We start from the raw sequence: 16,543 nt of genomic DNA on the forward strand, positions 1-16,543 counted from the left end.
GGAGCAATCACTGAAACTTAGCATATATTACCTCATTTAATTTTCCCAACATTTCTATAGGGAAATATTCACCCTTACTTGACAGATGAGATAAATGAGACTCAGAGAAAGTTGGACAATGTTTGCCAGGACCCACAGCTAATGACAAGTAGTCTGGGGTTTGAACCCAGGGATGCTTCTAAAAGCGTCTTGTTTGGACAAATACTTTTGTGGCGGCAACAAATACCTTCTCTTAGAAGAGGAGGAAATAGAGAGCAAAGAAAAGCAGCTTGTCCTTGCTCTCAGAGGGGCAGGATAGGAGAATTTGGATCTTCATTCTTAGCCTGGTGACCCAGCTCCTGGATGATGTCCAAAGTGTCTCCATCTTCTACTGAGTTATTAATATTTACATTGGCAACTCCCTTTGTGACAACGAGAAGCCCAAGAGGGAGAAAAACCAGGTTCTTCCTTTTCTAGGTGTGCATCAATCCCTGTGTATCCAGACAGGTTGTGAAAAGACAAATATGAAGATGAAGTACAGGGCCCTAATTGGATTATCATCTGCTTTACCAAATTTCTTTAAAAAAAAGGCAATCATCAAACCTAGAGAAGGATTTTAGTCTTCCAATGTAAACATAATTCACCTTAGCTGCATTTATTATTCATATCAGTATGAGAGAACTAGCTTCAGTGCCTTGTACCATGAATGACGGATATTTACTACTTAATATTGAATCCAGAGTTACGTAACAATCTTGTTTTAAAAAAGCACAACTCTGCTTCTCTACAATAACAAAATGCACCTAATAGGTATTTATTGTTCTAGGAACACACAATGTTTTCTACAATTTAAACCATTACAACAATGTAAAATATGATTTGTTGAGCACACCACACATTTCTCAAACTAAAGTGATTTATTCTCTTTGTTAAGAAATTCCTTGGAAACAGAGGATACATTGAAAGAACAAATGACTACCTGGAGTTCCTTTTTGTCCAACTAATTATTTCTTTTAATTCCAATCCCAGATATTCAAGATCTATCCTTATTCCCGGTATGCAATATATTGCATATATATTGCATATATATTGATTATATAAAGTGTGCTAGTTACACCTTGGTTGGTGTCCTCATCATGAAGACAGGCAATTATGTTGGTTAAGGATGGTCATCAGCAGAGCAAACAATAAGAGGTTGTTGAGAGTACAAAAGTTTTTCTAGTAATGAAAGGAAAGGTACTTCATGCTTTATGTCATTTGTGGCTTTCAAAAGTTCTGGGGACATTGCTTTTATCATCTGATTCCTTTACTCTCCTCTTTCAAAAAGCTTTACTGGTAAACCCATCTTTAGTTCATTCTTGGTGAAAAGTGTCACAAGATCTCCATGCTAACACAGACAGGAGCACCCTGAGGAGAAAAATACCAAACGACATCTTTGGTGTGGGGCTTCCATGATGAATGGGTTATGGAATAAAGTCCCAAGACAGACAATAGCAATTAATGGCCCAATTCTACACTTATACTAGATGTGGTCAACTGGGGTAGGAATTTTAAGGCATAATCTTCTGGACTCATATATCCAAACCAGAAAAGGTGGAAAAAAGTCACTTAGCGCCAATTCAATTTGACATAAAGGGAGGAAGAGAGTAATTAAAAAGGAGAGAACAAGATGGATCATGTTCTCTTTCAACGTTGGTACGTGGAGAAATTACTGGAGTTCAACAACAGAGCTCTGGTTACACTGGACTGCTTTCACACCCGACCTGTCAACAGGAAAAGGAGTCGAGATGGACTGTAGTGGTATTTCCCTTCGGCCCCCCTCTCTTGAACTCTGATTCTTCCCAGAGCTCTACTCATGTCCCCAACTCTGAATGCCAATGCTGATGAACAACTGGAACATTAACCCAATTCATAGGAAAAACTGATACCATCTCATGTTCCAAGCTCATCTAACATCCTGGTCTGGCAGTCCTCACATCTGCCTGGACTATCTACTCATCACTTTGATCTTCTTTGTGGGATTTTATCTTGATCTGGCCAGGAAGACCACGTGGGCTACAAGCCTTCATAAGTGACACTCCTGAGATCTGCCTACCTCTTCCTGGAGGCCTGTCCAGAAGAAGGAAATGGAAAAATTCTCTTTGAACAGGTGACCGTCAACTCCCTTCTGACCCCCCTGGGGGCCACCCTCTTCCACTGCTGCCCCCTCGCTTGTCTGTAGGGAAGTGCCAACCAGCAGGTTGCTAGGACAACTGGTGGCCTCATTGCTGGGGTACAGAAATAGATCACCAGCAGAGCTGGGAACCTGGATTGCAAACTCCAATGACAGCAACAAGATACCCATTGGCAGCTAATCTGCCCCACTGAGGGAACTGACAGACCAATGCGACCCAGTGGGTAGCCCGCATCTTGCCAGAGACCCTTAACGTAGACTTGTCCTTGATGTGATGGTGACAGAGAAGGAGCAAGAAGAGTGTTGAAGGTAGAGGCTGAGCGAGTTCATTCTGAATTATGTGAGCTAGTGGATATGCAGTAACCACCTGACATCTGTATATTTAATTGTAAGTCTCCTCAAAGTGCTTGTTCCCAAGCAGAAACATGAGAGTCAAAGATACACGAGCAGCTGAGGTTGCCAAAAGAAAGGAAAAGAGATGGAGGGGCAATAGCTGTCCTCTTTCTTAACAACATCTTAATCTCAGACTTCGTTTTCTTGGAGAACAAAAAAGAAAAGGCAGAAGAGACTGGAAAACTAGGACTGACTGTGGAAGCAGAAGGATCTTTGTGCCCAGTTCTCTTAGTTCTGCAGATAAGTCATACAATGCTTCCAACGGGTCTCCCGTTGAAGGAGTTCCAGCATAAAGACCGCATATCCAAAGCTTGGATTTTAGCCCTGGAGAAATTATAATTTTTCAGTTCTATGCAAGCTACAAAAGCTTGAGAAGAAAAAAGAAAAAGGGCCTCCCTAGTGGCTCACGGGTTAAAGACAGTGCTCTCAAGCTGCTGCCAGCCACTGCAGCACAAGTTCGATACCCAGCTGGCCAGGGAGCTGCCCACATGGTGTAGCAGACCTCTCCTGACTCGCCCCCTGCTCCCCTCAGCAGTGTATTTCAGTCAATCTGCCTGTTCTGTTCCCCACTCTGTCTCTGGTGAATCCTCTCACCCTCCTGCATCTCTGGCCTGTACCCCAGTTCTTGTATGCATAAATAAATACATCTTTTTTTAAAAAAAAAAGAAAAAAGGAAAAGGAAATGATGAGCAACTGAATGGAAATTTTAGAAAACTCCTTGAGCAAGCACATTTTTCATTTCAAGACATGGAAAGCCTGGTGGAGTCATGTCCATGAGGATACAAAGCCCAGGACCCCTGTGGGCATCCTGCGCATCAGTTCTGCAGGAACTATGGGCAAATCCACCCCAGTGTCCAACTGCAAAGCAGACCCTCGAGGCTGGGAAGGAGGCGGTGCTGAAAAACGTGTGATAAAGGAGTAGGGAAGGAAATAGCACTGAGAGGGGAAGATGAGGGTTGAGTCCAACGATCATGAGGATGAGAATGTGCCAAAGTTTTGGAAATTAAAGATTCTGAAGGAAACTGTTCTTTGTACGCCATGAATATATCCATGCTGGAAAGTTCTACTTAAGGAAGTGGTTTCAGGCTATAAACACAAACAGAAAAACGACTTGGAAAACTTAACTTCCTAAAACATAGGCTTTAAGCAGCTAATGTTACAATCTCACCTAAAAAACATTGTGTACTTGTTGAAAGTTACTTTTTCTGAATCCTGTAACACACTTATTTAGGTGAGCAAGAGGTTAACACCATCCTTAGGATTTACAGAAGATGGATGAATTCTTTTGATGTAAGAGTTCACCCAGCAACAATTTATTTCATAGCTATCATAAAAAAATTTAATATGAATATATGTTGAGGGAGTACTTAAATGATTCTCTGGTATATAAAAAAATGATTGCTTTGCAAAAGTGAAAAATTGGAGGAATTAAGAGAAAGAAATTATCTTTCTATTTGTCTTTTGTATTAGTCCCAAGGAACAATTTATTTGCTAATAAGAACCCACAGATTGTGTTTGGATTTTATGACAAAACAACGTCATTTGGTTCTTATCTGCGCCCCCACTTTTCTGTAAGAAAACAAAGGAGAAACAATAATGTTTTAGAAAAATAACGAAAATAATTGAAGTACAGAGGCATGACAGACTTTGTGAGAAATGACAAGTATCAGTAATATTCAGGTGATGGGGCCCATCAGCCTCAGGGGCATCGAGAGTGTGGGAATCATTTGATCTCTGAAGAATATTCAGTGCTTACTATTTCTCATCCACGGCTGCATCACTACCCACACATCCTTGACCTTCCTTCTGACGTGTGTACAGATTCTTGAACAGTGACCACTTCAAATACACAGCACTTGAGAAATACATTTTTAGTTCTCTCTCAAGTTCAGTTGAAAACAATACACTGACGAGGCCTGGGAGGCACCATTTCTTTAAGTGGCCTAAGTTCTTGCTTCCATTTTTGCATGTTAATATATAAAGTGACCTGAAAGGACAATGGTTCCCAAGGGGTACAGATTCCCCCCTTGCCTGTGTTGTTGGTCATATCACAGCAATTCTGATGGAAGGAGTTTCTAGTTCTGAAGTCTTATCTGCCAGATGCAGAAGCAGTTAAATAAAGGGCTAGATTTTTGGGCCTGCCTGGTGGTACAAGGGGTTAAGACGCAACCTAAGACACTATCACCAGCCACTGCAGCATGAGTTCAATCCCCGGCCAGGGAGATATCCACATGGTGAGCAGACCTCTCCTGACTCACCCACTGCTCCCCTCAGCAGTGTATTTCAGTCAATCCGCCTGTTCTGCCCCCCACCTCTGTCCCTGCTGCATCCTCTCACCTCCCCCCCCACCCACATCTCTGGCCTGTACCCTAGCTCTTGTATGCATAAATAAATAAATCTTAAAAAAAGGGGGGGGCTAGTTTTATTATCTCTACCTCCTCTGTCTTCCTGAGGCACATGCATATAATAACCTGGCTGATTGTGACATCCCCTTCAAGGCCTAATTCAGATGGTCAGCAGTCCTTGAAGCCTTCCCTGGAAATGCTAAAGCATACTACTTGTCTCCCCCTTGGGGCACCTGACAGGCCCCAGTACAACCTCCCACGTGCTCTCCTGAAGTCTGTGAGGGCAGTAAATTTAGTTACTCATGAGTGTATCGCTAACAGACTTGGGCACGCCATGGCACATAGCAGTCTTTTAATAAATATGATTTATCTAGTGAATTCTAAACTGAAATCAGATACACGACTTTTTACCTCAGCGCTATTCAGTTAGAAAGCTGTCTAACGGGCTGTTGATGTTTCCTCTTCTCCACAGAACATGACTTTTGTAGGAGATACATGAATATTTTTCTTTCTACAATTTCTGGGTGTTCCGTGCGCTTCCCTTCTCTAGGAGATCTGCGAGGAGGCTGAGCCCTTGGGGAACAGGGTGCTGAGGGGAAGGGTGTGTCCGAAATGCCGGACTTAGGAAAACAGTTTTGACAACAATTCTCAGAAGTAGCAAAATTCCCCCCCAAAGGGGCAATAGCCAGAAAGTAGAAAGCTACCAATTAGCAACTGGAGGAAGGCAAGGAGAGGGGAAAAAAATGGGTGAGACAGAAAACCCTACAGGACTAGAGGCTACACAGGAATTCCCAGAGCACGGGCTGGCGTAGGCTCAGCGAAGGCCTCTTTGGATGTATAACAGGCAGGCCCATTTTCAGGGCCATCAAAGCAGGGGCCAAAAAAAGGGGACTATTTTCCCTCATTTATCTAACAGGAAAGTCTCCCCTTATCTCCTGAACCCCATTTCTACTTCAGCTCTTTTTTTATGATCGCATAAGAGAATTTGATACCACAGATGGCAAATCTAAAAGGTACAAATTGACACTCACATAGGGAAACCCCAAATCACTCTTATTAGAGTGTGCATGTGTAATTCTTTTACTCCGGAGACTAGAAATTCAGCTACCATTTTTCAAAGTTTATAAAGCCAGCCTCGTGCTGTCTCTCTAGGCACAGAAGTGTTTTCTTAGGTCCTCCCATTGCTGCTGCAGAATAATGTACTCAGAGAAGCTACTTCAAGAAGCTGTTACGTTTGCTATCCTCAAAATCAAGGGGGGGGATGATGCGTCCCTAAGATAGTATTTATGGACTTCCTTTTCCACATCACAAAGACATAAGATGGTTCTAGAACACTGTTCCTGCATTCCAAATTGTGCAGTGTTCAAAAGCAAAGAACACGAAAACGATGCCATTCAGAAAATGATGAGTTTCTAGGTAGACCCAGCACTTCGCAACTGGATCCCACTTTTGGAACAAATGTTCAACATAAACAATGAGAAAATGATGTGATTATAAGCGACACAACCACTATCATCCACAGAACGCCAGGGCAGGCTGCTTAGAGTCAACTGAGACAGCAAACCACTCAAATGGCTAAGAGGAGGAAATAGACGCAGTACAGGATTGTTTAAGAACAGAAAATCCCCAAACTCTCTTAGAGTTCTCTAAGACCTTTTCTTTTTTAAAAATAAATTGTTTCCTTCCCCACATTCACTTATATACATCATAGGCATTTCACAGCTACTTCTGAAGAAAAGAAAATAGGCTAGTCTCTCTCTGCCACCCCTATCCTATCAAATTCAAGCAATTCTCATTAGAACCACATTTAGTTTTCTCCCTTCCTAATGTGTTAGACCCACGCATGGGAAGTCTAGGAAAACACTTGCTCTGTCCTTAGACATTTATTCAACAGCTATATAGTGAGGGCCCATCCTGGATGATGCAGCAGTAAAGGTGTTGGGGATTCAGTGGGGAATAATAATAATAATAATAATATAATCCCTGCTTCATGGAGCTTACAGTCCAGTTAAAAAGAGAGACAATTAACAGATAAATATAAAAATGTGTAAGTTGTGGAAAGAAAGAGTAAGCAGGCTAGAGGCTAGACAGACATGGAGTGATATTAATTTGTGCAGGTCAGGTAAGGCTGCTTTGAACCAGAAATTGGAGAAGTCCAACTTAAGGAAGCAGGGAATTTCAGCAAAGAAATACACATCACTGCCTCCCTGCTTATAAAGTCAGCAAAACTTGACTCAATTATTTAAAGTTAACTTCAAAAGTACTTCGTATTTAATTTTCAAAAAGACCAATGAGTGTGCATCTTAAATTTAAGCAACTAAAGCTCCATTCTTGGACAGCCCTCGAAGGAACAGCTCTGAATTGTCAGGTGCGCCCCGTAGGGTGCTGTGGGAAGGGTGATGGTGACTGACACAATCATTTTTCTTCTTCTTCATAACCCTAAGACTATGTTCAATGTTGTAAATAAGTTCTCAATTGAAGTTTTTGACATTCCAAACCAAACAGCATAAGGTTCATCTACCTCATCCAAGGCAATGTTTGACACAACCAGAGATCGCTTAACTTTCTCATGTTCTTCCTCTTAAAACAGGCCCCTGGGGTCTTAGGCAGGTCAGGAAGATACAGCTAACTGCAGCCCCATGCACATAGCTCATGTCCCCTGATTCTTAGCTTCATTACACTCCTTTCTTGCAGAAGACCCTGTCATAGAGTGGGTTTGAGACAATTTCAAGAGCAAAATCCATCTGTTAAATAGGGGCAAATTTGAGAGGTGGATAGTGGGAGCAAGTCAGGAGTGCCGAGAAGTAAAGAGTTAGGGTACACTCCTACAGGGACTGCTGAGGACAGAAATTACTAAGTCCAATAGCTGCTACCATTATTACCCAAATATTCATATACCATAGTCATACCCCTGCCCTATTAAATGGCACACAGAACACCAAAATTGACGGGAAAATACAAACTCAGAGTTGTAAAGTCTGTCAAGCTATCTAAAGGTTACTGATTTCAAATTTTACTAAGAAAATTGGGACACCCCTTTCAAGTTGATGCAATCTGGAAGAGAAAGCTCTTAGCACTAAAGGAGATGACTAGAATTGAGTATTTTCTTCCTCTCTCTTAACCCACTTTATTTACAGAAGGATTTTTAAATGACTTTAAGTTGGCCATGCGGCATCTTAAAGTTTACACTTCAGAACTTCTTTGAAAATCTCACTTAATGTTTCAGTTTTGAAAGGGTATCACATGAGCAGTTCAAAGCAATGGTTTAAAAAAAGAAAAAAGAACAACCACCATCAGATTAGAATCAAAAGTTAGATTAGAATCAAGAGCTTTCTTGATTATAGTAACTGCACTGTTCATTTCAATGTAACCTGAAACCAAAGAACTTTTTCATAAGACACTGGATAAAAATGCTTAAGAAAAACATCGCCAGAAGTACATTCTAACAGCCACCTGATTGAGAAAATAATTTCTAGTAAAACACACTGCTATGGTAGCACTCAAATCTAGCAGGGCTCAAATTTTCCCTTGATAGTGATAGAAACTTTAACAACAAGAGATCTGTTTTGTATTAAAGTGCATTAAAAAAATGCTTTCCCTGTAATGGGGAACCCAAACCAAGGTGCTAACAGGTGGACAAACAAGAAGCCTGGAATACAAAGGCGCCGACAAAGAACAAGGGGTTTGTAACTTGACCTTGACTGTAGAATCAGGAATAAAATTCAGGTCAATTGATTATAGGAGCTGTGCATTTAGAACGAGTGTGATCACATATACAAAATGGAAAAATTTAACATATTAATGAGAAAATGCCAGCATCCCCTATTAGCCATTGCTACAAGACACTGGGAGATTTTTTTTTTTTAATTTTTTTTTTTTAATATGATCGACTATTTCAACCTGAGGAAATAGGAATACAAATTTTTTTAAAAAATGAAATAAAACTATTTATTGGAAATATTTCTTTTTAGTATTGATGCTTTTTCTCCCTGACAAACACCCTTGTATTAGTTTATCTTGCTCTTTCCAAAATCGTTTATGCAACTGGAAAAATAAATTGGTAACAAATACCTAGGAAAGTTTTGACTGAATTACTAAGAAGTTGAAAACTTAACAGGTAATATATGCATATACACACACACAAATATATACTTTAGTATTTATGTAATATATACATACACATCTACAATATATAAAGCATGTGAATATAAATATATATGTATATACAAATACATACATATAAACACACACACACACACACCACAAAACCTAGTCAGAGCTGACTCTTTATTTTCTAAAATTTAAAGATAATATTGTTCACAGATCAGCTGCAGTTCCGACAGCTGTATTCTTTCCTGGTCAAAACTATTGCAAACTTTTTTTGTGACACAGTCTAGCCATGAGGTAGAATCCTCAGAAAGCAGCAGAGCTGGGGAAACCCAAGAATTTCATGGCGGCTAAGCTCCTCGAGGCCTGCAAGGTGCCAGCTCTTCTATAATTTGATACTGAAACTCCTCACTACAGGTGACCAGCAGCTGACACGCAGAAACTACTACTCTCAAAATCCCAGCCAGTAACCTGAAAAAACCCCGTAAAACAGCCCATTTTGAATAAGAGAAGCACATCAAGTATCGCACTGCAGTTGCTTTTCTCAGATCTGTGAAAGCCAGCAAAATTAAATTCCAATCGACAAACTTCAGATAAATAAATACAAAGGCTGCGTAGAAATTGTGGGTGCCGCCTCACAGCCCCAGGGATTTTACCCCGCCTCTCCACCACCCCAAAAGCACCGTGCTGCCAGCCCAGTCTTCAGAAGCTGCTCTAAATGGGATACTATTTAACTGTACCCGGAGAAAGGGCGTTCCTGCAATGAAAGAATCACTGTATTCTGCTCTTTTATTCCAGGAGCAGATAATGAGCAGTGCCCCACAGAAGCTGAGAGAAAGGCAAGCTCATGGCAAATAAAAACAGAACCTCTCCCCTAAAAAAAGAAATTAATTGGATGATCACCTAGAGCTAATGTTAATACCCCTTCATCACCCTGGCTCAGTTACATGCCATGATTCACAAATCCTTGCGAGGCAAGCCGCTGCAGATGTTGCGCGTAACTTACAACATTCACTGTGCGCTGTTCACAGATAGCCCCAGCCTATCCTTCACCATGGAGACTTCCACAGGAAGCTGGAGTGCTCCTGGGTTTGGGCAGGACGGCTCTTTCTTCCTTTCACCGAGCAGTGCGAGCAATCTAGCAGGGGAACAGAACAGCAGAGAAAGAAAACGGTAAATGCATCATCCAATCACTTGTTTTCCACAAATGAGGCCTCAGGATCAGTTAGACTAATTGAGAGCTCACCAAAGACCATTTCCCACTACCATTTTCTTAAAAAAGAAATTTGGGATTTTTGCTCTTGCCCCAGGGGACCCAGAGTGGCACTGCCAACCACCACACCCCCCCAGTCACCTACCCCCCTCCCATAATGTTGAAGCCAATTCAGGAGACTTCAGATGGAATTCCAGTTGAGATGTAAACTTGCAACACAGCCTCAAAATTGGCCACTTGATTTTGCTCTCTGCAACACGGGAGGGAGCGAGCACTATCACTTTTTGCCATTTTCATAGCTCACTGGGTTGTTGGGCAGATCAATAAGATCACTCTCACAAAGTACTCACAGTTCCCGGGAAGAAAGGCACTATGTAAACACAAAGTATTATTAGTGGTATCAGAGCTGTGACTGCGCTCTGAGCCAGAATATAAAAGGCAGCTCTGGCTAAGTATCAACAACCAGCCATGCCCGGGGCACCCTAAAGTCTGCATGGGTCACTGTGCTAAAACTTCCCTTGCACCAAGGGATCCAGAGAAGCAGAGAACCAGAAATGGAAGCTTCTGGAATCCCTGGGAGAAAGAAAGTGAAGGCCAGAAGCAGGAATGGAAGAGCAGGGAGTAGTAAGGGTGGCGCGAGAGGCCTCTGCAGACGCATCATTATTTGGCCCACGCCACACGACTGGCTCCCCCACATTGCTGGTTTGCAAAGTTCGGGGCACTTGCTGTTTGCAGGGCTGTGAAATTTTCCACTTGGCCGTGCGCCAGTTCTGCCCACCAAGGAGAACACTTACACACAGAAGTAGCTCAGAGGGCAGCCAAAAAAGGAAGGGTAATTTTCTGTTCACTGCTTTTAAAGAAAAGACCTATTTAGATCCTTGACCGTTAATATTTTCCACACCTTGATTTCCCCCCTCTCATTTAAGACAGGTTTTCCTGGGTCAATGTCATCCAGTTATTCTGACTTGTTGTTTATCCTTGCAAGAGAGAAACGTACATGAGTGGCTTTGCAGATGACAGGAGACATCACACCTACATTCTGCCCAGAATCCGGTTTGCTTCCCAAATAAATGTGCATAAGCACCAGTCATATGTTCTTTTTCCAAGCCATAAGAAAAATCCTACAAAGGAGTAGGATCTGCAGTGTTAACACTGTGGTGTAGTATTGTTTTTGAAGGGAAAAAAAGTAGCCTCTAATTTCAAAAATAGGAGATGACCAATAAGATTTGGAGCCAGTAAAACACCAACAAGTATACTTCAAAATAAAGAACAACAACAAAAAAAAATAGAAAAATCAGGACAGAAATAGTATATTATATTATACTATTATATTATAGTAATATATGATATTATAATATATAATATATATTATATTATGGCTACTATAGTGATACAGTCTCAACATGTTTTCTTTTGTTTTTAATTTTTCTTTTTTTATATTTTATTTTATATAATTATTATATCATTTTTGCACAATGTATGCATTTTCATCTTGGTTATATTCCCCATACAATTCCCACCCCCCTTATTTTGACCCTAATCCCCCACCCGTAGTGTTTTCTTAGTAAGTCATCCGCTCAATAAAAACCGTACTTGGAGTGTGTGACAGTCACCAAGTTCTATGTTCATAAAGGTGAGCAAAATAGATAAGGACTGGAACGTTAGGGAACCTGTTGCCTCAGGAGGGAGAGACATTCAAAAATCATAATATACGATTTTTAGCAGATATGTAAAATTGAAAATCCTATAGGCATTCTGAAAGAAAAATAAAGGTGAATTGCAAGCATAAAGGGGGTATTTCATTTGGAAGGATGGGGGCTCAGAAAGGCTTTTCTTACAAAGTTACATTTTTAGCAGGGAAGTGAAAAATGAGCTGAAGTTAGCCAGGCCTGGAGTTCCCAAGTAGAGAAAACAGCCTGCACGTTAAATGCTCTGAGCAAAGATGGGCAAATATTGCATATTCCCTCCCCTGCCGCCCTGCCCCGGTCATTTCAACTGGGTGTCCTTGGTCAGGAAATGAGCAATGGACTCCATGCTAACTAGAGCTATGGTGGCGTTCATTTCACAATAAATACATATGTGGAACTATCATGCTGTCTAATGTTACATGTCAATTATATCTCAATAAGAAATGAACAACAGGACCGTTCTTAATACCTGAAATAAGAGATAATTCTTTCCAACTGCTGGGCGATCAGACAATAAACACTAGCTGTTTCTGCCAGAGCAACGCCATTCAATGCAGGTATTAAACTTGACGTGACAGGAAGGAAGACTCTGGCTTCCTAATGCATCTGGAGTCACCCACCATCATAGTGAAATAAAAGGAAGAGCTCAGTTAACACCTGCATGTCACAGCTGGAGTTAAGAAATCCCTCCCCAAAAGGGGCTAAAAACAGATCACATTACACGTCAACTTCTGAAAAACACCTTCTAGTACCTTGCATTAGGTTCCAAATTTGCTGGTTTCTTCTTGACTATTTGGATATTTTTATCATTTATCACCTGGACTTAATTGCCATTTACGCCAACCTTCAAGAGAGTCCTCTGAGTCTGTTCTCTTGGCTCTTGATTTTTTTTTAGAGATTTATTTATTTATGGGCCTCCCCTGGTGGCACAGCAGTTGAGCGCTGGGCTGCAAGGCTGCCTGCAACCTCTGCAGCGACAGTTGGTTCCCAGGCCGATGGCAAGGGTTCCAACAACAACAACAAAAAATATTTATTTATGTATAGAAGAACTGGGGTGTAAACCAGAGGTGGTGGGGGTGGTGAGAAGGTTCACCAGAGAGAGTGGGGAGCAGAACAGGCAGATTGACTAAAATACACTGCTGAGGGGAGCAGCGGGCAAGACAGGAGAGGTCTGCTGTGCCATGTGGGTAGCTCCCTGGCCCGTCAGGGATGGAACTCATGCTGCAGTGGCTGGCAGTAGCTTGATAGCGCTGTTTTTAACCCCTGTGTCACCAGGGAGGCCCTCTGTTCTTGATTTTATTATCTGTTTACTCAGCCAGGTGAGTCAGTCGCATGAGACCAAAAAATATAAAGAACAATGGAAATACTGTATTCATCTGAAGTGTTTTCTTGTTCTCTATCACCCCAGATCTGGGACAACTTAATTCTTCCATGAAGGAAAAGCAGTAATTTGCTTTCTTTATCCTACAAAACGAAGGCATTCTTAGACAGGTTCATTCATGTTCTGCCCATGAATGGAGTAACTTTCAAAGTCAGCTTGACAAGAAGAAGCCAAACTTCTGCTTGAGTCTCTTTCCATTTAAGAAACTCAGGATAAAATGTATTTTAGCCTCCAAGTTTCCCATGGAGCCAAAACCTATACAATACTCCAAAAGGTCAGCCTTGAAATGCAAACCTTTGCTATGACTTCATGGTTCTGATGAACGTTGGCAAACTAAGAAAGAAAAGAGAGGGCAAGAAAAGAAATGTGGTGAAACCAAGTTGTTCAATAGCCCCCCCAGCAGACCTGGGAAATCACATCAGGTTGACAGTTTCATGCTCTCTCCAGAGGAAAAATGACACAAAGTCCTGTCTTCCCCTGACTGCCCATGGCACTTACAGTCCGCAGCACACATTTTGACCCAGGGTCCTTTTCAATTCCGTGCTCCATTATATTGTCTTTTTATCCTCCTCTGGATTTATTTAAGTCTTAAAGGCTCAAAAAGTTTATAAGCTTCTTGATGAAAGAAACCTTGTCGTGCCCTTCTTTTGCAACCTCCTGATAGTGTCTAGTAGGAGAGTCTGAATTCAAATTAAATGATCCAGAGCCAAAACCTATTCTATGATTTAACCCTTACTCCAAAGGAATCACTACTCTATAGCTATAAATTTATTCTCTTCTCACTTTTCTCTGTTTTCCAGGGGCTTGGAGTTCCGATGAGGTCGATCATCCAAAGGAAAACCCTGCATGAACTTGAGAGTAATGATATTAGCTCAGCCTCCTCTCTTGTGTCCTTTCAATCCATGACATGTTCAGTCATCAGTGGTTTCTGAACAGTTGCCATGTCCTTTCAAGATTTACAAACTCCCTTCCACCCACCCTTCATCACCAGGAATCTAAATCCTTGCCTCGCCCGCTGCTCCCCTCAGCAGTGTATTTCGTCAATCTGCCTGTTCTGCTCCCCACTCTGTCTCTGGTGAATCCTCTTACCCCTGTACCTGTGGCCTACACCCCAGGTCTTCTACACAAATAAATAAATTAAATTTAAAAAAATTACAACACAGCTCACATATTATAATCTGGGGGAACTTTTTAATTTTTGGGGACCCTTCTTGCAGAGATCTTACCTGTTCTCCTACTGGCTGCAGGGCCTGTTGGGGCCAATTCTGCCCTCCATCTCTCTATAATTTTCCTTTCTACTAGAAACTTCTCTGCCTACAAACATACTCAGTCATTGCTATTCCTGAAAGATCTTGCCTGTACCCTGCTACATTCCCAAATGGCTGTCACCTCACTCCAGTTCACTGACAATCATGTTAACACGTATTGTAAATTCAATGAGGGTATTTCACCAAGTACATTAGAATCTGATTTCCTTTTTTTTTCTTCTTCTTTAAACTTTCTTCTCTTTCAAAGGTCAAAAATTCCTGCCTTCTAAATGTGAGGACTTTTTCTGCTGCTTTCTCTTATAATATCTGATATACTTCACCAACCATACCTTCAATTTCCTCTTGTTTTATTTACTGGACTGGTATTCTTGCCTGAACAGCAACTTTCTGGAATGACCACTCCCCTCTTCTCTTTGCTATTTGGGCCAATATGACCCTTGACTCCAAAGATGGGCATATAACCTAGTTCTGAAGAACCATAATATAGCATCCTTCACTAGGATGGCTGGTTTTAGGGAGAAACATGAACCCTAAGTCATGGCAATCAAAGGCCCCTCTCAGACTGGCTGGGACTAGGAGGTATGAGGTGCCCTCTCCTAGTGAAACCTTGCAAACATGGTCTACTAAGAGTTGTTTTCACCAGCTGTGAACAAACGCACTTGAGGATGAAGTTCTGGAAAAGGAAACAAACCGGAAATCCTAGGTCCTGATGACAGTGAGTCCCCTTATATCCCATCATGCCAAAGTTAGATTTACCCTGGGATTTTTTAGTTAAACTGTGACACACAAAATTCTAAAATGGCTTCCAGGATTACCTTGTTCCTTTTTGCACACATACTTTCTCCTACTCATTCAATTAAACCCCAATATGGGGGCCTTTCTGGTGGTGCAGGGGTTAAAGACAGCGCTATCAACCTATTCCAGCCACTGCAGCATGAGTTCGATCCCTGGCCGGCCAGGGAGCTACCCACATGATGCAGCAGACCTCTCCTGACTCGCACCTGCTGCTCCCTTCAGCAGTGTATTTCAGGCAGTCTGCCTGTTCTGCTCCCCACTCTCTCTGGTGAATCCTCTCACCCCCTGCACCTCTGGCTTATACCCCAGTTCTTGTATGCATAAATAAATAAATCTTTAAAAAAATAAATAAACACCAGTATGGGTGTTGCTGCTTGGAGGAGATTATTCAGGTAAAATTGAAGTGCTAAATCAGCTTACCTTAAAATAGAAAGATTGTCCTTGGTGGGTCTGAGACTTTCAAAGAGACAAGCTCTCTCAGGAATGAGAATCAAAGCATGAGATGACATGGGGGGGGTGTTGAAGAAGGCTACATGGAAGGAACTGGAGAGGGACACTGGTAGCTGAGTGTGGCACCTGCTCCTCAGCCAGCAGTAGAATGGGGCTGCAATCCTATAACCACAAGGAAATAAATTCTGCTATTAACCATATGAGCCTGAAAGAGTAGCACAAGCCCCCATGAGAATGCAGTCCAGATAATACCTTCCGCCTATGAAAACCTATGTGGAGAATCCAACTAAGTTGTGATTATACTTCTGATCTGCAGAAAGTGAAATAACATGGGGGTGTGGTTTTGAGCCACTAAATTCATGGTAATTTATTATGCAGCAATAGAAAACTACAACTCATGTGATAGAATTAATGCCTTTTTTTTTTTTTTTTTTTGCTTAAATCACTTTGAGGTTTTTGTTTTGTTTTTTTTTTTGCAACCACAAAATCCCAGCGATTTCTCAGAGGTGGTACTACTTATATGCTCCCTTATTACTCTACTGCTCCTCTTTTTTTTTTTTTAAATTTATTTATTTACTGGGTAAAAAAAAGCACTGGGTACAGTCAGAAGCACGGGAGGGTGAGAGAATTCACCAGTGACAGAGCGGGGAGCAGAACAGGCGGACTGACAAAGTACACTGCTGAGGGGAGCAGCGGGCATGGCAAGAGAGGTCTGTACCATGTGGGATCCTTGCTGGTGGGCAGGCAGCTA

The 16,543-nt window shown here is 41.6% G+C and overlaps 1 protein-coding gene across 5 annotated transcripts in view; it reads right to left on the reverse strand.

Moving 5' to 3' along the window:
• Positions 1–16,543, reverse strand: part of LOC129146368 (uncharacterized) — a 376,663-nt gene that overhangs the window by 114,801 nt on the left and 245,319 nt on the right. For all 5 annotated transcript variants that reach the window (XR_008552995.1, XR_008552993.1, XR_008552994.1 and 2 more), the window contains one exon: positions 10,004–10,135. The gene's annotated coding sequence lies outside the window, so the exon portion shown is untranslated. The remainder of the gene's footprint in view (positions 1–10,003; positions 10,136–16,543) is intronic.

Source organism: Talpa occidentalis, unplaced genomic scaffold (genome assembly GCF_014898055.3).
Source record: "Talpa occidentalis isolate TD23 unplaced genomic scaffold, MPIMG_talOcc4v2.1 talOcc4.2, whole genome shotgun sequence".
Classification (NCBI taxonomy): Eukaryota; Metazoa; Chordata; class Mammalia; order Eulipotyphla; family Talpidae; genus Talpa; species Talpa occidentalis.